At 41.9% G+C, this 22,859-nt stretch overlaps 1 long non-coding RNA gene and 1 pseudogene across 2 annotated transcripts; both read left to right on the top strand.

The window, feature by feature from the left end:
- Positions 1 to 387: 387 nt before the first annotated feature.
- LOC114636317 lies at positions 388 to 22,338 on the top strand. Of its 2 annotated transcripts, none has more exons than XR_003713605.1 (4): positions 388 to 402; positions 17,493 to 17,765; positions 19,838 to 19,931; positions 22,309 to 22,338. It is a non-coding gene; the product is annotated as an uncharacterized LOC114636317 (long non-coding RNA). The 2 variants fall into 2 exon arrangements; XR_003713606.1 differs by lacking the exon at positions 388 to 402 and adding an exon at positions 17,157 to 17,171.
- Positions 1,421 to 4,221, top strand: LOC114636316 (annotated as a pseudogene).
- Positions 22,339 to 22,859: the final 521 nt, after the last annotated feature.

Genomic DNA, 22,859 nt, shown 5'->3' with positions numbered 1-22,859 from the left:
ATATAAACCAGCATGAATTCATCTCAGTCCTGGAATACAATGGATTCTCAATCATCATTTTACATAATGTACATTTAGATGCAAGCTCTCAACATCAAATTGACATAGCTTTTAGAATATGGAGAATAAATGTCACATTACATGATATTGCAGCTTTTTGGTTCTGCAAAGCATTATTATTCCAAATACTTAAAAAAAAACTTTTCTGATGGGGATCTTGTTGGTTTACTCATTGCTTTTCAACATTTTTCTTCTGTTGCAGATACCTCTGAAATTAAGCAGACAAGGACGTCTTCAACCAGCAAAACCCATTGTTCTAAATGTTGTACCAAGAGATGCAGTCATAACTGGAGTGTGATTTTCCCTCAAGGATTTCTATTGGATTCTTCAGAAAGGCAGTGTGTAAGAACATTGAACCCTTTAATTTATCTCATGAATGAATTCCAGATAATAATGGGGATTAATCGACTGGTCTTGACTCATGGTTATAGATTCAGTACATCCATTGATCTTTCTCAGTGTCTATACAAATTGCCATCTAATATAAATAAGATGACAAGTCAGTGACAGAACAGGAAATTCACCTTTACTGGTTCTTGTGGGACCATCTCCATTCACATCTGGTTGTCTCTGTTAATTGTTTTGAGCTCTTTATATATTAACCATGTCTCTGTAATATGATCAATAGTTTTTTGAGGAAAAGGCGAACTATTTTGATAACTCTAATTTTAGAATTGGTATCAGATGTTTTAGTTGCAATATTCTACAATGAATGCTACATGGAAAATATAAATAAATATTTCTTTAAATCTAAGACAGAATTGCATTGCTTTTGATAATGCATATTCCATGACAAGTAAGGAAGGCAGTTTTGTCAGAATGACCTAAGACAGGCTCAGTCTTGTTCATGAAATAAAAAAGATGGAGAGGCAGAGAACTTTTGCAGCTGGTTGGAAAGAATCTGACATTGGCTAAGGACAAGGAAATGGGCTGCTTGGCAGGAATACGACGTTGACTAAGGAAAAGAAAGTGGGCATCTGACAGGAATCTGACATTAGGCTAGAACAAAGAAGTAATTTCCAGCAGGAATCTAAATCTTAGTCCAGAACAAAGAAGTACTTTCAGGCAGGAAACCAATCTTAGGCTAGAACAAAGAAGTAGGCTTTAGGCATGAAGATGTCTTTGAGCTAGGACAGGGAAGTAGGCTCAGATATTTTGGTCATCCTGATAATCCCTTAGAAACTGATCATGGGAGTGTTGACAGAACTTTGTTTATTGCCTTGCTTGTTCTTTGACTATTTGTGTTTATTGTCTTACTTGTTCCTTGACTATTTGTATCTATTGTATTGCTAGTTCCTCAACCTAGAGCTGGCCTTAATAGTTGCATGTAATTAAATGGTATAAAGGCAAAAAAGGAGAGAGGAGCTGGCTGCACAGGCCACGAGGAGAAGGCACTGGAACTACCTAGGCCAAGTGCCTGATAGGCACAGAAATGGGATTCCAGACCTCCATCAGGAGCACCTGTTTGAGCTGCTGCTGTGACAGCAAGTGACTAAGCTGGCAGAGGAGGTCCATTACTGCATCAGCTGCCCCCATGGGGATCCTGGAAGTCCTGTCTGTGAACCCTTCCCCACCTGAGGTCTCCAACCCCAGCAAGCCTGGCCGAAATACTAACCAACTGCAGTACATGCAAAATGTAGTGGCGAAGACACTCTGGAAGCATCAGTTAGCCTGGCCTTTCTACCAGCCTGTGGATACAATTAAGCTGAACCTGCTTGACTATCATAAAATAATAATAATAAAAAAACCTCCAATGGTCATGGGGACTATTAAGAAGAGACTAGAAAATAATTATTGCCGTGCCAGTGAGTGTATGCAGGACTTCCACACCATGTATACAAACTATTATATTTATAATAAGCCCTCAGATGACATAGTGCTAATGGCCTTAGAGAAAATCTTTCTGCAGAAAGTGGCCCAGATGCCTCAGGAGGAAATTGAACTACTGCCCCCTGCTCCAAAAGACAAAGGCGGTAAGCCAGCTGCAGGAGCCTGAAATGCAGGTACACAACAATTGGCAGCTGTATCTTAGGACTCCCCAGCAACCCCCTTCTAGAACATAAACCCCACTGTATCCCAGACACATATCATTACCTCCTCCCCTATACCAACAATCACTGCAAACATTATGTCAGTTCCAGTCCCCCCATCAGCTGCACCACCTTCTCCTGCGACACCCATCATCCCTTCGGTCCCTCCCACACTGCCTATTGTCAAGAAAAAGGGCTTGAACAAAATTCCGACACACGCACACCCACAGCGTTCACCATCACTGCCAGTCGGAGTGAGTCTTCCCTGCCGCTCTCAGAGCCCAAGCAAGCCAAGGTAGTGGCCTGAAAGGAGAGTGGGCTCCGCCCCATCAAACCTCCCAAGAGGGATCTGAAAGATGGTGAGGTCCCACAGCAGGCAGGTAAAAAGGGAAAGCTGTCCGAGCACCTGCAGCAGTGTGACAACATACTCCGGGAGATGCTGTCCAAGATGCATGCTGCCTATGCGTGGCCCTTTTACAAATCAGTGGATGCTGAGGCACTGGAGCTTCATGGCTTCCATAACATCATCATGCACCCCATGGACCTCAGCACAGTCAAAAGGACCATGGATAGCTGCAAGCACCCAGATGCACAGGGCTTCGATGCTGATATCCGGTTAATGTTCTCGGTGTACAATCCTCCAGACCACGAAGTGGTGGCTATGGCCAGCAAGCTCCAGGATGTGTTTGATATGAGGTTTGCCAAGATGCCAAAGGATCCTGCAGAGGCACCTGCGCTGCTGGCTCCCACAACCCTCATTGTGAGCAAAAGGGCTGAGAGCAGCCACAGTAGAGAGGAGAGCTCGTCAGATTGAGGCAGCTCAGACTAAGAAGAGGAGCAAGCCACTCTGCTGCTATAGCTGCAGGAGCAGCTGAATGCTGTGCACAAACAGCTGTTGGCCTTGCTTCAGACCCCAGTGAACAAACCAAAGAAGAAGGAGAAGAAGGAAAAGGGAAAAAGAAAGACAAAAACCAAGACAAAGAGGAAGAGCACAAGGCCAAGTCCGAGGAGGATAAGTCCAAGGCGGCCCCAGCAGCCAAGCAGGCCCAGCAAAAGAAGGCTCCTACCAAGAAGGCCAATAGCACAACTGCAGCCAGCAGACAGCTCAAGAAGGGCAGCAAGCAGGCGTCTGCATCCTATGAATCAGAAGAAGAGGAGGGTCTGTCCATGAGCTATGATGAAAAGCAGCAACTCAGCCTGGACATCAACCGGCTGCCCAGCAAGAAGCTAGGATGTGTGGTGCACATCATTCATTCTCGGGAGCCCTCACTTCAGTACTCAAACCCAGACAACATTGAGACTTGCTTCGAAACTCTGAAGCCAACCACGCTGAGAGAACTGGAGAAACATATTAAGTCTCTTGTACAGAAAAAGCAGAGGAAACCATTGTCAACAAGCGGGAAGAAGCAGGCAGCCAAATCGAAAGAGGAGCTAGCTCAGGAGAGAAGAAGGAGCTGGAGAAGCGGCTACAGGATGTCAGTGGAGAACTGAACAGAAAGAAACCCACTAAGAAAGAGAACCCCGGCTCAACTCCCTCAGGAGACCCGTCAAGGCTCAGCAGGAGCAGCTCCTCTGAGTCTGCAAGCAGCAGCTCCAGTGGATCGAGTTCTGAGTGAACTCGGACTGGAGCAGAGCTGGACAAATGGACGTGGCACACGCCAACTGCAGTGTACCCTACTAAGGTTAATATACTTTCGTTCTGCAGGTTTTCTTTTACTTCAGTGTTATGATCTCTTCCAGCTATGCTCCGGTAGGGTGGAGAGCCTCACACGTGCCCCAGACCCAACGAGAGGCTCGAGCTTTGCGGGGAAATGCCTCTGCAGCTGGGTTTAGCTGTTGGAGACTGCGCCTGGGATGCTAACCTGATGGAATAGACAAGGCAGAATGGAGGCGTGGCTGGACCTGCCAATCCCTCCACAGGCCCAGCCTCTCTCTTAGTAACTTGAAGGAAACTTTTCAAAGGTATTTCTCTGGAATGGGTTCTGTGCAAAAAGCTGTTAGAACACTAACCAGCAGGTTACTTCTCTCCACAGGGGCTGAAGACAGATGTGTCAGCCCATGGGAACCAGCCTGGGCCCTAGTGGAGTATCCTGGTAGCTGCAGACCAGAGCCTCACACCTCTGGGTTGGGCGAGGAGGAAAAGGGGGTGCTGAGTTTTCTGGTCCTTGGCTGTGTGTACAGCATACAGATTTCAGGACATTGAAACTTCTACTTCAACTTAAGGGAATAAAAACAAAGAAACAAAAGATTTTTTTTAAAAAAAAAAAAAAGCAAAAAGAAGGAAGAGGGATGGAATAGCTGTTTTGGGGGATGGGGATGGGGATGACATCTGAAGTATAAATAAATAAATAAATAAATAAATAAATAAATAAATTAAAATCCTTTATTTTAAAAGTCTATATTCTTTGAGAGCTGCATTGGATATATTTTGTTCACATTAATTTCTTTCCTCCAACTCTTTCCAGATTCTGTCCCATCTCCTTTCCCACCCACTTCACATTCTCTCACAGTACTTCATAACAAAACAAAGACTATGGTGTCTAATTTGTGTTGGACTGCTATTCACGGGTGTGAGGCTTGCCCTGGAGTGTAGTTCATATGCCTAGTGTCATCCCACTGAGGAAAATTGGCCTTTCCTTTCCCAGGAGCTCTTGGCTGACAATAGCTCAGTGGCTTGAGGGAGGACTTTGAACTTTTCTTCACCAGGATTTTTGTCTTGTTTGAGCTTGTGAGGATCATGTGAATTTTGTTACAGTCTCTGTGAGCTCATATGTTCATGTTGTGCCTGGAAATGCGGTTTCCTTAAAGTCATTTACTACCTTTGGCTCTTACAATCTCTTTTCTTTCCATTCTACATAGATCTTTGAGCTTAGAGGGGAGCCTTATGCTATAGACTGCCTGCCTAGTTAGAATTGAGCATTTCAATGTGTCTTCATCTTCACAAGTTTTAGATTTTCTTGTTACCTATTGACTATTGTATAAAGAAATTTCTCTAATGAGGGTTGAGAGATGCACTATTCTATGGCTATCACAGTATTTTATTAGGAATCTTTCTTATTTCTACATTTATTTAATAACATAATAGCAGTAGATTTTCTCCTAGAGCTCATGACATATCTAGTCTCAGTTTTGTGGCTTCACTCGGTATTTGTTACTGATTTCATCTTATGGAGTAGGCCTGGAATCTAACTTAAAAAGTGATTGGAAACTTCCATGACATCTGTGCCACTCTGGCATAACACTGTGCTCCCGTGGGCATGTCTTTGAGGTAGGTAATTTTGGTAGCTTACACGGTTCAAAGCTGGGTGAGAGTGATGATTAGTTTGCTCTTCCAGTACTGTGTAAAGTACATTCCAATCCTGTGATCATGACCCTATGACCTGAGGTTTTTACCTATATTAAGAAGTAAGATGGAAATCTGAATGTGGGAGAATGAGAAAGAAATTATTTTTTTTATTTTAGTAAAAATGTTTTTTTTTTTTTTTTGGTTTTTCGAGACAGGGTTTCTCTGTATAGCCCTGGCTGTCCTGGAACTCACTCTGTAGACCAGGCTGGCCTCGAACTCAGAAATCAGCCTGCCTCTGCCTCCCAAGTGCTGGGATTAAAGGCGCGCGCCATCACTGCCCAGCTCAAAAATTTTATTCTTTGAAAATTTCATTAGGCAACACAAGGAGGTCAAAGGGATACAAATTGGAAAGGAAGAAGTCAAAATCTCACTATTTGCAGATGATATGATAGTGTACTTAAATGACCCCAAAACTTCCACCAGAGAACTCCTAAACCTGATAAACAACTTTAGCAAAGTGGCTGGATATAAAATTAACTCAAGCAAATCAGTAGCCTTCCTCTACTCAAAAGATAAACTGGCTGAGAAAGAAATTATGGAAATGACACCCTTCAAAATAGTCACAGATAATATAAAATACCTTGGTGTGAACTTAACCAAGCAAGTAAAAGACCTGTATGACAAGAACTTCATTCCCCTGAAGAAAGAAATTGAAGCAGATCTCAGAAGATGGAAAGATCTCCCATGCTCATGGATTGGAAGGATTAATATAGTAAAAATGGCTATTTTTCCAAAAGCCATCTACAGATTTAATGCAATCCCCATCAAAATTCCCACTCAATTCTTCTCAGAGATAGAAAGAGCAATCTTAAAATTTATTTGGAATAACAAAAAACCCAGGATTGCGAAAACTACTCTCAGCAATAAAAGAACTTCTGGAGGAATCACCATCCCTGACTTCAAGCTGTACTACAAAGCAATAGTGATAAAAACTGCATGGTATTGGAACAGAGACAGGCAGGAGGATCAGTGGAATAGAATAGAAGACCCAGAAATGAACCCCCATACCTATGGTCACTTGATCTTTGACAAAGGGGCTAAAACCATCGAATGGAAAAAAGATAGCATTTTCAACAAATGGTGCTGGTCCAACTGGTGGTCAGCATGTAGAAAAAAGCAAATTGATCCATACTTATCTCCTTGTACAAAGCTCAATTCCAAGTGGATTAAGGACCTCCACCTAAACCCAGCTACACTGAAACTAATAGAAGAGAAACTGGGAAAAAGCCTGGAATACATAGGCACAGGGAAAAAGTTCCTGAACAGAACACCAATGGCCTGTGCTCTAAGACCAAAAATTGACAAATGGGACCTCATAAAGCTGCAAAGCTTCTGTAAAGCAAAGGACACAGTCAATAGGACAGAGCGGCAACCAACAGATTGGGAAAAGATCTTCACCAACCCTACATCTGATAAAGGGCTAATATCCAAGGTATACAAAGAACTGAAGAAATTAGACTCTAGACAATCAAAGAACCCTATTAAAAAATGGAGCATAGAGCTGAACAAAGAATTCTCAACTGAGGAAGTTAGAATGGTTGAGAAGCACCTAAAGAAGTGTTCAGGATCACTAGTCATCAGGGAAATGCAAATGAAAACAACACTGAGATTCCACCTCACACCAGTCAGAATGGCTAAGATCAAAAACACAGGTGACAGCACATGTTGGCGAGGATGTGGAGAAAGAGGAACACTCCTCCACTGTTGGTGGGATTGTAAACTGGTACAACCACTATGGAAGGCAGTCTGGCGGTATCTCAGAAAATTGAACATAGTGTTACCTGGGGACCCAGCTATACCACTCCTGGGCATATACCCAAAAGAAGTTTCACCATACAACAGGGACACATGCTCCACCATGTTCATAGCAGCCTTATTTATAATAGCCAGAAGTTGGAAAGAACCCAGATGCCCTTCGACAGAAGAATGGATGCAGAAAATGTGGTACATTTATACAATGGAGTACTACTCAGCTGTTAAGAACAATCAGTTCACAAAATTCCTAGGCAAATGGATGGAGTTGGAAAATATCATCTTGAGTGAGATGACCCAATCTCAAAAGAACATAGTTGGTATGCACTCACTGATAAGTGGATATTAGACCAAAAGCTCACAATGTCTAAGAATCTACATATAGACCACATAAAACTCACATAGAAGAAGGAAGACCAAAGTATGAATGCGTTGGTCCTTTCTAGAAGGAGTATCAAAAGTTTCAACCAGAACTCCCAAAGTCTAAACCAGAGAGCACAAAGGGAGGGACTCATGCACCTGTATAGGGAACTGAGGGTGACCTTGTTAGACTTCAGTGAAAGTGGAGGGCCAAGGTCCCCGAAAGTTTGGATCCCCTACTGTGTGGGAATTCGAGAGCAGGGAGATGGGACTGGGAGGATGTTTGGAGCACACCATCACAAAAATTAGGAGGAGTGGGTATGGGATAAGGGATCTTGGGGGAGAATGAGAAAGGAGATAACATTGAAAGGTAAATACGTATAATATCCAATAAGAAACCCACACAGATAAAGGATTTTTTTAAAAAAGGAAGTTTACTTATCTTAAATTAATTTCAAAAGTTTCTAGGAGTTGCAAATTGGCTAAGATCCTATTTTAAGCTCTCCACAAAAGAACTTAAATCTCTGTTCAATATTCTCAAGAGAGAGGTAAACCCTAACTTCCTCAACAGTTAATTGACAGAAGAGAGGTAATCTCACAAAAAGTAGAAAAAGCTATTTCCAATCGATATATCATATAGTCTGATTAATTGTCAGTGGTGCTATAAAAGTCCTTTGACAAAAGATTATTAATATAGATTTATATATCCTTAAATAAGGTCTTCATGACTCTCTGAGTGTAGAAGGAGCAACTGTTGGCGCTTCTGCCCTGATTTTACAAGAACTCTGAAAAATTGGCTTTAAAAACAAAAGAGGGGGAACGGTACCCCCTCAGAAGGAGCCCCTCTGAAATACTCTCCATCATGCCTTGTTCACTTTTATCTCTCTAAAGCTGAAAGCTCATGGCAAATCTCTTGCTAACCATGTTGGTGACCTCGGGCACCACCAAGACCAACAAAACTTTGCCACAGGTATGGGGAAGGACCCTCATACCTGTAAAGGGAATGACCCAGACCCAGTTCCCTTATGGAGCCGAGGACTGATATGCCTGTCCAATACCACAGAAGGCACAGCTAACCGGCTACCACAAATATTAATGAAAAAAATAGATACTCTCACAAAGCCAGGCCCAACCATAAATACGATGAATAACAATTTACATCCAGGGAAGAGAAATCTCCCTGAGAATCCCCTTCTTTTTTCTTTCCAGGTAAAAATGAATCACCCGTGATGCCTGCTATTAGAAGTTATAATCCAGATGGGCCAGAAGCCAGGATCCTCGCCCTTACCCTCACCCCCTACCTTTTCCCACCTGCACAAGGTTCCCTGAAGCTTGGCAACTGCAAGATCCTGCTTGGCAACTGCAGATAGACTCAAAGCAGTGTACCATATCATCTGAAGAATAGCAAGGAGACCATAACTCAAGCAGTGTACCATATCTTCTGAAGAATAGCAGGTTGCATTCCTCCTTGCCCCCACGAATAACTAGGGCCTGCCGGTCGGGTCAAGTGGCACCCAGACGTGGGGCTCGAGGCACGGACCCCTCTGGACGGACCCTCATTGAGAGGATGTGCGCAGGACATCAAGATTGAGCGAGACAGAGATCGTCACCCGTGACCTGTTATCCATGGAACCAGGTTGATGCTGCCATCAAGAAGACGGTTGAAGTTCATTACCATCAGCCGAAAATTGAAGAGGATCCAGAAGTGACTCGCAGGAGACTGACACAGCTGCCAGCTCCCCTTCCTCTCCCTACGGTCGACCGCTAGACTTCCACGCCCTCCAGAAGGGTTCCTGGTATGCCTGGCTTTGCCCCCGTTTCTCTCACTAGAGAGCTTGGCCTCTTGATCACCACAACAAAAATTGGCTTTTTCCTAAACCAAGGCCGCCCTTGATATGGCCGCTAACATTGGGGAGCCTTCCTTTATGACAATATTACACCCCAAACTGACAAATGGTTGGTAAATTGAACATTTACAAGGGACTAGGATGGCTGTGAGTTAGCCCAAGGACGGGATTATTGTAGGTCCACTTCCCAGGGGCCCACCCAATGCAGCCGAAAAGGAGTGCATGGTGCTGGGAGTAGGTGCAGCCTACATGGCCTAAGACAGGGCTCTCACCCTCCTTTCACCCACATCAGAGTCCCTTGACGTTGCCCATCGTCGACAGCCTAAAACCTTCGACCATCGATGTGACTCGTCTCACATCAGTGTTTTGGGGTTGTGAACTTGTCTAAGACCCCCTATAATTAGACATCCAAATTCAAAATTCACATAGTTGGGATTGATCATAAGATGCCTTCTCTAACTAAACAGAGAAGGGGGAGATGCCAGAAGCCAGGACCCTCGCCCTTACCCTCACCCCCTACCTTTCCCCACCTGCACAATGTCCTCTGAAGCTTGGCAACTGCAAGATCCTGCTTAGCAACTGCAGATAGACTCAAATCAGTGTACCATATCATCTTAAGAATAGCAGGGAGACCATAACTCAAGCAGTGTACCATATCTTCTGAAGAACAGCAGGTAGATCATAATTCAAGGCAGTGTACCGTATAGACCATGACATGTTTCAAGGCACAGGCCAAGAAGATTTTGTACTTTTCCACCACCTGGCCCCTCTTACCCCCTCCCCTTGTAAAACATGCTATAAAAAAGCATTTCATGTTCAAATAAATAAATAAATAATTTTTTAAAAAAAAAGAAAATTTCATATGTGTATAGAATATATTTTGTTCATATACATCCCTATTTCCCCTCAAATTCTTTTAAATTTCCTCCCAAATCTACCCCCTCCAACTTCATGTCTGCTTTTCTGTTTATAACATCCTAAGACTAGTTAGTGCTGCCTATATGTCCATAGTTTGGGGTCATCCACTGAACAGAGGTAACTATCTGGGGCTACGCTACTGAAGAAAGACTGGCCCCCTTTCCTCTAGTGTAGAAGTAAACTGTTAATCTTCTCTTTACTTCTTAGCTGGGAAGGCCTGATTCCACCCACCCAAATGCTCTGGAGTCCCTTAATGAAAGACACAAAAGCTCATGCCTTGACTAGCTCAATGTTTGTTTCATTCTTGAATCTCCAAGTGGCTAACACATTCCCTTCTGATATTCCTGTTTTAATACTTACTAAATCCAGGGATGTTATAGGCCTTACACAGGAACAATTGGCCAAACAGTCTCATTCTTTAAATCATCACAATAGGAATAGCTTGAGATAACAATTTGGTATCTCTAGAGAATGTGCAAGTCAAATTGTAAAGACTTCTCCTCAAAGTCTCCAGTTTCTTCCTGTACTACACAATGGCGTTAATTTTCAAGGACTTGTATCTAATCAATTATGGCATATGGATGTTACTTATACTTTTGATTTTGGAAAATTAAAATATATACAGGTTACTAGTTACACTTTCTCAGGCTTTTTAGTTTCAATTGATTTAACAGGAGAAGCAACTAAACATGTAATGTAGTCATTGCCTACATTGTTTTTCTATGCTGCATCTTCCAAATGAGATTAAAACAGACAATGGAGCTGGCAATTGCAGTGGAACATTTAAAACTCGCTCCATTACTGGCTTGCTGTAAATTGCTTTTACTATGTTTAGGTATGGACCTTGAATTTCTGATCTTTCCAGTACTTTGACCATAAAGAGATGTTGAATTATGTCAAATGCTTTCTCAGCATCTAGTGAAATTATTATGTGGTTTTTTTCTTTGAGTTTGTTTATATAGTGGATTACGTTGATGGATTTCCATATATTTATTGAACCATCCCTGCATTCCTGGGATAAAGCCTACTTGATCATGATGGATGATTGTTTTGTTGTGTTCTTGGATTCAGGTTGTGAGAATTTCATTGAATATATTTGCATCGATATTCATAAGTGAGATTGGTCTGCAACTCTCTTTCTTTGTTGTGTCTTTGTGTGGTTTAGGTATGAGTATAATTGTGACTTCATAGATTGAATTTAGTAGTGTTCCTTCTGTTTCTATTTTGTGGAATAGTTTGAAGAGGATTGGTATTAGGTCTTCCTTGAAGGTCTTATAGAATTCTGCACTAATTTTACTATATAGTCTTGAGCTTTTTTTTAGTGGGGAGACTTTTAATGACTGCTGCTATTTCTTTTGGAGTTATGAGACTGTTTAGATGGTTTATCTGATCCTGATTTAACTTTGGTACCTGGTATCTGTCTAGGAAATTGCCCATTTCATCCAGATTTTCCAGTTTTGTTGAGTATAGGCTTTTGTAGTAGGATCTGATGGTCTTTGGAACTTGCTCAGCTTTTGTTATGTTGTCTCTCTTTTCAGTTCTGATTTTATTAATTTGCATACTGTCTCTGTGCCCTTTGCTTAATCTAAGGGTTTCTCTATCTTGTTGATTTTCTCAAGGAATCAGCTCCTGGTTCTGTTGGTACTTTGTATAGTCCTTTTTGTTTCTACTTGGTTGATTTCAGCCCGGCGTTTGATTATTTCCTGTTGTCTACTCCTATTGAGTGTATTTGCTTCCTTTTGTTCTAGAGCTTTCAGGTGTGCTGTCAAGTTGCTAGTGTATGTGCTCTCCGGTTTCTTTATGTAGGCACTTAGAGCTATGTATTTTTTCTCATAGTTGGAGTTTCCCTCCTTGTGTTGGAGTTTTCCATCTATTATCCTTTGTAGGGCTGGATTTATGGAAATATATTGTGTAAATTTCATTTTGTCATGGAATATTTTGGTTTTTCCATCTATAGTGATTGAGAGTTTTGCTAAGTTTAGTAGTATGGGCTGGTATTTGTGTTCTCTTAGAATCTGTATGATATCAGTTCAGGGTCTTCTGGCTTTATAGTTTCTGGTGAGAAGTCTGGTGCAATTACTATAGGTCTACCTTTGTAAGTTACTTGCTTTCTTTCCCTTACTGCTTTTGATATTTTTCTTTGTTTTGTGCATTTGATGTTTTGATTATTATATGATGGGAGGAATTTCTTTTCTCATCTAATCTATTTGAAGTTCTGTAGGCTTCTTGTATGTTCATGGGCATCTCTTTCTTTAGGTTAGGAAAGTTTTCTCCTATAATTTTGTTGAAGATATTTATTGGACCAAAAGTTGGGAATCTTCACTCTCATCTATACCTATTATCCCTAGGTTTGGTCTTCTCATTGTGATCTGGATATCCTGGATGTTTTTGGTTAGGATCTTTTCGAATTTTTCATTTTCTTTGAAAGTTGTGCCAATGTTTTCCATGGTATCTTCTGCACCTGAGATTCTCTCTTCTATGTCTCGTATCCTGTTTGTGATACTTTTATCTATGACTCCTGATCTCTTTCCTAGGTTTTCTATTCAGGATAGTTTCCCTTTGAGATTTCTTTATTGTTTCTACTTCCATTTGTAGATCCTGAATTGTTTTGTTTAATTCCTTCATCTGTTTGGTTGTGTTTTCTTGCAATTCTTTAAGGGATTTTTGTGATTCCTCTTTAAGGCCTTCTACTGTTTACCTATGCTATCCTGTATTTTTTTTTATGGGATGTATTCATGTCCTTCTTAAATTCCTTATCATCATCATGAGAAGTGATTTTAAATCTGAGTCTTGCTTTTCTGGTGTGATGGGGTGTCCAGGGTTTTCTATGGTGGGAGAACTGGGTTCTCATGATTCCAGGTAACCTTGGTTTCTGTTTCTTATGTTCCTGGGCTTGCCTTTCACTGTCTGGTTATCTCTAGTGCTACCTGCCCTCACTGTACCTGACTGTAGCCTGTCTCTCCTGTTATCTTGCTTGTGTCAGAACTCCACAGAGTCTCTGTGATCCTGTGATCCTGAGCCCCCAGGTGGAAGAGCTCCTGGGATTCATGCTGTCTCTGAGATCCTGAAATCCAATGATCCTGGGTGTGTTAGAGCTCCTGAGAGTTCAGCTTCTGCAACTTCTCTGAGTATAGTGGATTCTCCCCTGCTCTGAGTACAGTAGTTTTTCTAGGATGGGTCAAGATATGGTGTCTTCTTGGGAGCAGACCAGCTAGGGAATGTTTCAGTTTTTCATTTGTAAATGCATCATATCTGTGCACAGTACAGTAGATATCAGAGAGGATATTTGGTTCCCTGGAACTGGAGTTACAAATGATTGTGACCCACCATTGTGGGTTCTAAGAGCCATATCAGGTCCTCTGCAAGAATGGCAGGTGCTTTTAACTGCTGAGCCATCTGTTTAGCTTTCATATCTTATCTTGTTGATAAAGAAAACCTATTAGCCAATTTGATGTTACTCTATAACTTGTTCTTTCCGAAGTGAACTCATTTCAGAAGGGTTAACTGGCCAACAGGTTCACTGTTCTACCTAGTAAAAGGTGGCATGGCCAGGTTCATGGATCTAGCTCCCAAGGCCCACTACAGGTTACAGATCAGGGAATGATAAGTTAGAGCCCATCCCTGAGGAAGTCAGGGCAGCAACTCAAGTAGGAATTTCAAGCAGAAGCCATAGAGGAGTGAGCTTGTTGCTTACTAGAGTTCTTAGGCTCATGTATAGTTGGCTTTCTTATGTAGCCTATGGCTGTCCGCCTAGGGAAGGAAATCTCCCCAAACTGGTTGGACCTTAATAAATTAATTAGTAATCAAGATAATTTATTCATGACATTTCCTCAGGCTGATATGATTGTGTACAGTCCCTTTACTAAGGTTTCTTTCTCTGGTAACTATAGGCTGTTCCAAATTGACACTCAAAGCTAACCAGATTATAGCATAATTCTGCCAGCCACATTAAAAAAAGGGTGGGAAGCAAGCCTGTTTTGACACTTGTCTTTTAATTACTGTTCTCTGGAGACATAGGCAGGTGGATCTCTCAGTTTGAGATCTGGTCTACAGAGAGAGAGAGTTCTAGAATAGCCAGGGCAACACAGAGGAACCCTGTCTCAAAAACCAAACCAAACTAAGCCAAATCAAACCAAACCAACTAACCAACCAACTAACCAAGCAACCAACCAACCAACCAACCAACCAACCAACCAACCAAAGAAACAAAAGGGTGAGGGTAGTTTCTCTGTGGGTAAAGATACTTACTGCCATAATACATACAGGGCTTTAAGTGTGTCCCTGGATAACACATAGTGAAAATTAAGAACTAGCTCCTCAACATTGTCCTTTGACCTCCTCACCCACACCGTGGCTTGCCCTTCCAATACACAATAAATGTAATTCAAACAAAATACACAAAGCGATTGGTGTTTATTGACATTTAGCAGCAGATTTATTCTGTGATTGAGGAAGCCTGTGTCTCAGCGTTCTAGAGCGCTAACATGTGAACTCACTTGATCCTTGTAAATGAACCTTGCTACCCTTGACATTCATTGAGTTTTATGGGGAGGTTGAACAAAGATTTATTTTCTTCAGTTACCTTCAAACTTTGCCTCTTGTTTACTGTGAAGTGCACAAGTGGGTCTTCTGAAAGAAAGACAAGTTTCAACAGGAAAATGTCAACTGAGGGACTCTATTCTAAAGTAATGTATCATTTTTGTAAAGTTTTATTCCAGAGAACAAAGTTGGATATGTGAATGATGAAATGGTCACACAGTTGAGTGTTCGACATTGTGACAAAGTGCTGTTATGTACAAAACTTATGCCAGAGACCACAAACTTGATTTCCACGTCAACCCCTGAGCTTAAAATGTTTTAAAATAAGTTTATGGTTTTGTATTGGGCCGCATTCAGAGTGACTCTGGGTGCGTGTGGCTTGTGGGCTGTGAGTTGACAACATGCAAGTGGTCACACAAGCAGCAGTACACACAAGCAGCAGTAAATGGACTTGGCATATATATGTGTATGTAGTTGAGAATGGTGGGGTAACAGGGGAAGTCGGAGAGGGGACATAGGGTGGTGCAAATGATGTAAATACAGTACTCTTATATGACATTCTCAAGAAATGTAAAAAAATAAAAAGAATTTTTAGAAACATTTTTGGAGAATATTTTTATTAGGTTGACAAAATCTAATAGTTTAATGTGCACAAATACACAAACAGTTGTTCACTATCATATTCTTTCCAGAATTCTAGATAGACATGAATTTTTTTCTTTTTAAAGGCTCATTGTGTGTGTGTTTGTGTGTGTGTGTGTGTTTTTGTGTGTGTGTGTGCATGCCTTACTTGCAGAAGCCAGAAAAGGGATCCATTGGAACTAGGGTTAAAAGTAGCTGTGGACCTCTAGATGGTGGTGGTGGTACTTGCTTTTTTCTTTGGTTTCTTTTCCTCTCATTAAGTAATTCATGTATTCACTTTACAGCCTGGTCACTGTCTCCCTCCTGGTCCTCTACTCCAATCACTCTCCCATTTCCCCTCCCCTTCTTTTCTGAGAGGGTGGAGGCCCCCCTTTGTATCTCCCCACCCTGGTACATCAAGTCTCTGCAGGACTAGGCACTATTCTCCCACTGAGACCAGACAATGCAGCCCAGTTAGTGGAACATATTCCATAGATAGGTGTACATGGAGGTCTTATGTGTAAAGTTTTGTTCCTCAATTGGTTCTTGACTTGTCAATAAAAAGGACAGGGGGCTAATTGCTGAAAGGAAGGTCCAGGTAGGACTTCCAGGTCCCAAGAGGAAAAGGAACTGCAAAGAAAGAGATTGATGTCTTTTCTGCCTTACTTTGGAATGAGTAGAAAGCAGCAGTCATGTAAGATCTTGGGACAGGTAGGGCCTGTGGCCTCTGCTACAGTTGGGTCCCAAGAATGTTGGCAAGGCCTAGCTGATGCAAGCCACTAAGTTCAGGGCTGTGAGAGAGACAGAGATAACAAAATGTTAAGGGCACACCTTTCCAGGCAGTAGGTATCTGCATTCAGCAATTGTGCCTAGAGGCAATTTCTAAAGGTAATGGAGCAGTGTTTGTGTATTTTATCCACAGAATCAAAAGTATTGGGAGTGGGCTAGTCACTCTACCCCGTTACTCTTCCCTCTTCTCCTCAGGGAAGGTGAAGCCCTTCCTTGGGTATCTTCCTTGGGTCATCAAGTCTCACAGGACTAGATGCATCCTTTCCCTCTGAGGACCTATCAGTAAGTCCAATAGGGGAAGGGGATCCAATGGTAGGCAACAGAGTCAGAGGCAGTTGTTGCTACAGTTGTCAGGGGACCCTCATGGAGACCAAGCTGCACAACTGCTATGAATGTGTAGGAGCCCTAGATCCAGCCCCTGCATGCTCTTTGTTTGGTGTCTCAGTGTCTGCCAGGTCCATGGTTCCAGGTTCGTTGACACTGTACATCTTCTTGTGGCGTCCTTGATCCCTCTGGTTCACTTAATCCTATCCCCAAGTCTTCCACAGGTCTCTTTGTGCGTCCCCTAATGTTTGAGTGTGGCTCTCTACAGTTCAATAGCTATTTTTTATTAAATCAATGTCTTTCTCTCCCTCTCCCTCCCTTTCCCTACCTCTCTCTCTGCCTCTCTCTGTCTCTCTGTCTCTGTCTGTCTGTCTTACAACTTTATGTGTGAGCACACATTTTTGTTAAATTTCATTCTCTTTCTTACCCCACCCCTGTCACCCCCAGTTCTTCCCTGAAAATCTTCTTCCCATATTCATGATTTTTTTTTTATGTTCTAAAGACTTTATCTAGTGCCATGTGTGTGACTGTGTGTTTGAAACCATCCATTAGAGCCTGTGGATCACCATCACCGGTGGATCACAAGTGAGTATAGTTCTCTCAGCAATGATTGTTAGGACCTGTCTCTTTCTCCCTGCACCATAGTCAAGGGATGGCAGGTGTTGAATTTTGGTATATAGATGTAGTAGAATATTTTTTTTGTAGACATGGTCTCATAACCAAAGCTGATGCCAAACACTCTATGTGGCTTTGAACTTCTGATTCCCCTTCCTCTACTCTCTACTCTTATCTCTGCCAAGAACCCTTGGCTGTACCCATATGGCACTATTGTTTACTGATGGTACACATAATGTTAGCTCAACGGGGATCAAAATAGGCTTTTGATGACCTTTTTGAACTGTCTAGGGGAAGAGAGTACCAAAGTCCAGGTGATGCAGAGGTGATCCAGCTACTGGCTAGATCCCTGGTGCCACCCATCTTCCCAGCATATAAGTACTGCAGACTGGCCACAGTGCAGCAGAGTGGGCAGAAAGGAAGCCCTGCAGAGGATCACACACACAGCTGGAGGCAGAACACAGAGGAATAAATTGCTGAGAGACAAGCAGGGATGGACCTGTTTTCAGCTCTCTCACTAGAAACCTGCGTCCTCCTGGCAATCAGCCTGGTGCTCCTCTACTGGTGAGTGACCCCCACAGTTCCTCAGGATTAAGGTGATACTCGGATCTCTATTCTGTTATTATTGGGAGGATCAAAATGATATCAGAATCAGACTGGACAGATGATGGCTCAGTGATTAAGTACACTGGCTGCTTTTTCAGAGAACCCCAATTTGAACCCCCTACATCCACACACACAGCTCAGAATCATCTGTAACTACAGTTTCAGGGAATTGGACACCTTCCACAGGTACATCTAGGATGATATTTAAAGGTGGCAGTTTTTTTTTAACCTGGCTAACTCCTAAATAATTGAGACAGAGACCTATTGAGTTTATTAGCAGGCTTTAAGCACTATGATTGGCCAGGTTCTAACATATTCTAACCCATAAAGCTATGTACATCCTATCCATAGGACCCATTTCACTTGCAGCGTGACTCTTTCCCTGGCTTGCTCTGTTCCATGTTTGTCCTCATGGTGAGCTCCCTTGGTGACTCCTTCTCAGGCCTGACCTCATGGCGAACTTATTTCTCTACCTGCCTCATGGTTTTTATTCTCCTGAACCCTCACCTGCCTTGTTGCCCACAAACTTCTTCTTCTCTGCCCAACCATTTGCTGTTCAATCTTTTATTAACCAAGCATAGTTAAATGGGAAGTATTCTTTACACTACATTGATAATGGAGATTTTCAGTACTCATGACATTGCCCATGTCTGGACTGTCTCAAGTCTCAGGGTACAGAAACCAGTATCTGAACACATAGAACCCAACACCTCCTCCAATAGATAGCAGAATGTGAAATTACCTCTTGCAAAAAGTTTTCAAAATTTTATGTGTTTATTGTGGTTAGGGGAAGCATATGCTACTGTGTGTGTGTGTGGGGGGGGGAGTCAGAAGACAACTTTTGAGAGAGTTCCTAAAGACTAAACTCAATTATCAACATTATCAGCTAGTGCCTTTACTTGTGAAGTCATCTTGAAGGCCCAAAATGAAATGACAAACTGAATTAATTTTGCATTTTTATGTTTTGCCTATATATGCTAGGCAAACTCTTTACTTCTGAGCTATGGTCCCAGTACTAACTCTTATAAATGTTCATACTGACATTATGCAGATCTGCTGGGCACCCCAACCCGCACCCTTCTTCAACTCTCTCTTTGGAAGTTTATTGTAAATGTATGATGTGTTCTATACCTGCCCTTGTTTTCTATAATGACATAGATATCTATATCTATGTCTAAATCATCTCTATCTATATCATCTCTACCTCTACCTCTACCTCTACCTCTACCTCTACCTCTACCTCTACCTCCACCTCCACCTCCACCTCCACCTCCACCTCTCTATCTCTATCTCTATCTCTATCTCTATCTCTATCTCTATCTCTATCTCTATCTCTATCTATCTCTATCTCTATCTCATCTCTGTGCTTTAGGCACTAAGCTGTCCAGATTCTGGGGTATTCTTACCCGACAATGCTGACCTGGCCTACTTTCCAGCCTACTTCACTACCCTGTTGCCTGTTACATGTCATTGTAGTCTAGCTCTGACACCTCCTTCTTCTTTGTGTCCAGATTGTTGGCTCCCCAGGTCCCACCTGAGATCCCCACCCTCTCTCTATGGGCACTGAAGTCCCATCTTTTTCTCTCTTGCCCAGGTATAAGTTGTTGTACCCTTCATTGGACCAATCAGAAGATGGTGGAGAACAATGTTTTACAAAATACTGACTCAGGAGATGCTTCATGATGATGACAATATCAAAGTCTGAACCAGAGCTCTGTAACTGGATCTCTGGGTACAGAAATCAGCAATTGAATGCACAGTGCACATAAACACCCCCCAATAGTTTAATGATATTACTTATGCTAGGTATGACTGAACTTAGTTTTGGTTATCCCTAGATCCATGAGAACTCAGCATACATGGATACCTGCAATTGTCTGACATGAAAACTGGCCCCTCACCATTCCCAAAGCTCTCTGGGAACTGGAGAGGAGAGAAAAGTGTTGGTTTATTTCAGTTTTTGATGATGGTCTTGCTTGTCTCTTCTCTTCTGTGTACATGGCCACAAGTCTTTCTGTTTCCTTTTATAGGTATGGGACCCATACACATGGACATTTTAAGAAACAGGGAATTCCTGGGCCCACACCTCTGCCTTTTTTAGGCACTTTGCTTAATTACTACAAGGTGAGTATTGATTAAACTTTCGATATGGCTTCTGCTTGTGGCCAATAATGTCATAGTTCTATTAAATTCTCTTAATATGGGAACCCTCAGACATCAGGACCTCATAATGTGTGTTCTCTTGATTCCTAACATTGTTCAAGGATTTTCTGGGGCTCCTTTTGCCATATAAAATTTAATAAGATATTTGTATATGTGTACATTTTTATAGTATGTATATAGGCATTTGCATGTATGTCTATATGTGTGTGCAGGGGCATATGCATGTACATGTGTGTGTATATGGATGCTGTGTGTATATTTTTATAGTATGTATATAGAAATTTGTATGTATGTCTATATGTGTGTGAAAGTGCATATGCATGTATTCGTGTGTATATGAAAGTTCAGAGGTTGACCCTGTGTATCTTCCTCATTGCTCTGCCCTTCACCCTTTGAGACAGAGTCTCTCACTTTGACCTGGCTTTCTCTGACTTGACTAGCTTATCTAGACAGCTTGCTCTCGGGGTTCCTTGTCTCTGACTTTTGCAAACTGTCTCTGATTTTTGTAAAATAGGAGGTTCTATTACCTCCTGCCACACATTTACACAGATATTCAGAGTCAAATTCTGGTTTTTAAAGGGTGCTTTTCCCACTGAAGCATCCCCATAGCTCCTATTGTCTCCTCACCATTTATTTATTTATTTATTTATTTATTTATTTATTTATTTATTTATTTTTGGCTGAGGGTGTGTATTTGCTCCAGCAGGCATGTGTCAGTCAGAGGTCAGTTTGTTGGAGTCAGTCTGCTTTTGCCAAAATCTTAGTCTTAAGAATAGAGCTCAGGTTATCAGGCTTAATGGGAAGTTACATTTCACTCAGAATCATCTCACTGGCCCTAATGTCAGTGTATTGAAATTCACCCTGAGTAAAATGCCTAGATCTCCATCTCATTCAATCTTAATATTGATCTTGTGAGCAATAAAGGAAGAGTTTTTTCTTGCTCAGTGTAGAGTTCGTGAAGGCACTGCTGTAGTTATTTGAAGAGAATCTTGAAGGGGTTTCCAACTTCTAGGACACCAATCTTTATTTGCTGGATTAAAATTCTCTTTGTATTAAGTCTTATGTGTGTCTTTATTGTTCTTTATTCTGAATATTTCTGAAGCATCAGCTTATCACTGTCCCCCACCCCACACATTTGTGAAGCTTTTTTTTGTACTTGAGTTCTCTGCTTAATCTTTGAACCCATGAAGATTTTTGTATGGTATCAGACCCAGCACGTACTATTCATGTTTGGGTTCTTCAGACTTAGAGCATTTAGCTTCTCGATTCTTTTAGGTACTGGGGCCCTGGTTAGTGACTGCTTCATGTAGAAAGCTTTTAGGTGTATGTGGGTGTATGTGTGTTTTTGTTCACGTGAGTGTAGTACCTACGAAGGACAGAAGAGGGCAGTGGATTCTCTGGAGCTTGAGTTAGAGATGGAGGTGAGATGCAGGATGTGGGTTTAGGGAATTGAACTTGGACCCTCTGTAAGGTCAACCAGTGCTCTAGGCTTAGTGACATAGTGTAGGTTCTGGGCTTTTTTTTTTTTTTTCTGGTGCTGAGGATGAGATTGCACTTGCTAGGCAAACTGCTCTACTGTAGCTGCTGAAATGTACCTACAGCCACCTCTCTTCCTTTAAAGGCAGAAATCTAATGCATGAGTTTGAGTAGCAAGTGAGAATATGTGAGACAGGATGATGGTTGCCTTTAATGGTTGCCTTACCTTAGGCCCTTACCTAAAGAATGAGTTTTTCCTTTTCTTTTCTTTTAAAGATTTGTTAAAAGGAAAGCCACAAGGGAAAAGATGATTTAACTAAATTATTAGAAAATTGAGAAATGAGAATGTAATGTGCCATGTAGGCTCTAAGTCTAGGTGACTGTGACTAACCTGCTTTGATACCTGGCCCATGGTCAGTCCCCCAGACAGTCATTCCCAAGCTCACACCTAGAGGCTGAGTGGCAAAGCTTGAGCTGCTGTCTGCTCAGGATATTCTAACAGCAGGATCTGTGCTTACCTTGCACATTCTTTAACACAATTGTGTTGATCATCATCATCATCATCACCATCATCATCATCATTAGTGTATGTGTGGAGAGTATGTGTTGTCTGTGTACATGACTATGTCTGTGAGTCAGTATGCAGAAGCCACAGGACGGTGTCATGTGTCCTGTTCTCTCATTCTGCCCTTTCCCACTGAAGCATCCTGCTCTTGACACATCAAATATCTCTGAATAATAGCTCTTCTGTGTCAGAGACAATAAGCCTGACTTCATGGGATCTGATGGTTTTGCTGTTGTGGCTATAGAAGGCTCAGTACAGACAGGACAATAATGGATTTCATGCTATTTCTCTTTTCAGGGTTTATGGAAATTTGACATGGAGTGCTCCCAAAAATATGGAAAAAGATGGGGGTGAGTATTCTGTAAAGTTCTATCAAGTTGACTGTTTTTAGGAGGAGGCACTCCACTTGTGTAAGGATGTGGCCAGCCTGAATTGTATCCCTGTGTAATGATGATACTGCATGTCATTAAGTACCAGGGTTCAAATGTCTAATTGACATGAAAACATTGCACACTGTGGCTTTTTGACAGGCTTCGATGTTCCATGGACTCAAGTTCTTTTTTATTCCATTAATTATTTATTTGTTCACTTTACAAGCTGGTCACTTCATCTCCCACCCCCATGCCCATCACACAGTCTGCCCCTCCCTCATCCTCTGAGAATGTGGGATGCCTTGGTATCCCCCAGGCCTCAAGTTTTTTCCAGTGTTAACTTTTCATTTGGTTTTTCCTCTGAGATATCCTTTTCCTGAGATCCAATGCGTTGCCTCAGGTCCCTCTGATCTTCTCTGCCCAATGTCTTGTTCCATCTTCTTGCCACACTGGCTCATGTCTGTATAGAAGCCCACA

This window comes from Grammomys surdaster, unplaced genomic scaffold, assembly GCF_004785775.1.
Source record: "Grammomys surdaster isolate TR1022 unplaced genomic scaffold, NIH_TR_1.0 123474, whole genome shotgun sequence".
Classification (NCBI taxonomy): domain Eukaryota; kingdom Metazoa; phylum Chordata; class Mammalia; order Rodentia; family Muridae; genus Grammomys; species Grammomys surdaster.
Note: the sequence above shows the minus strand (reverse complement) of the source record. Positions and strands in the feature narration are given on the sequence as shown.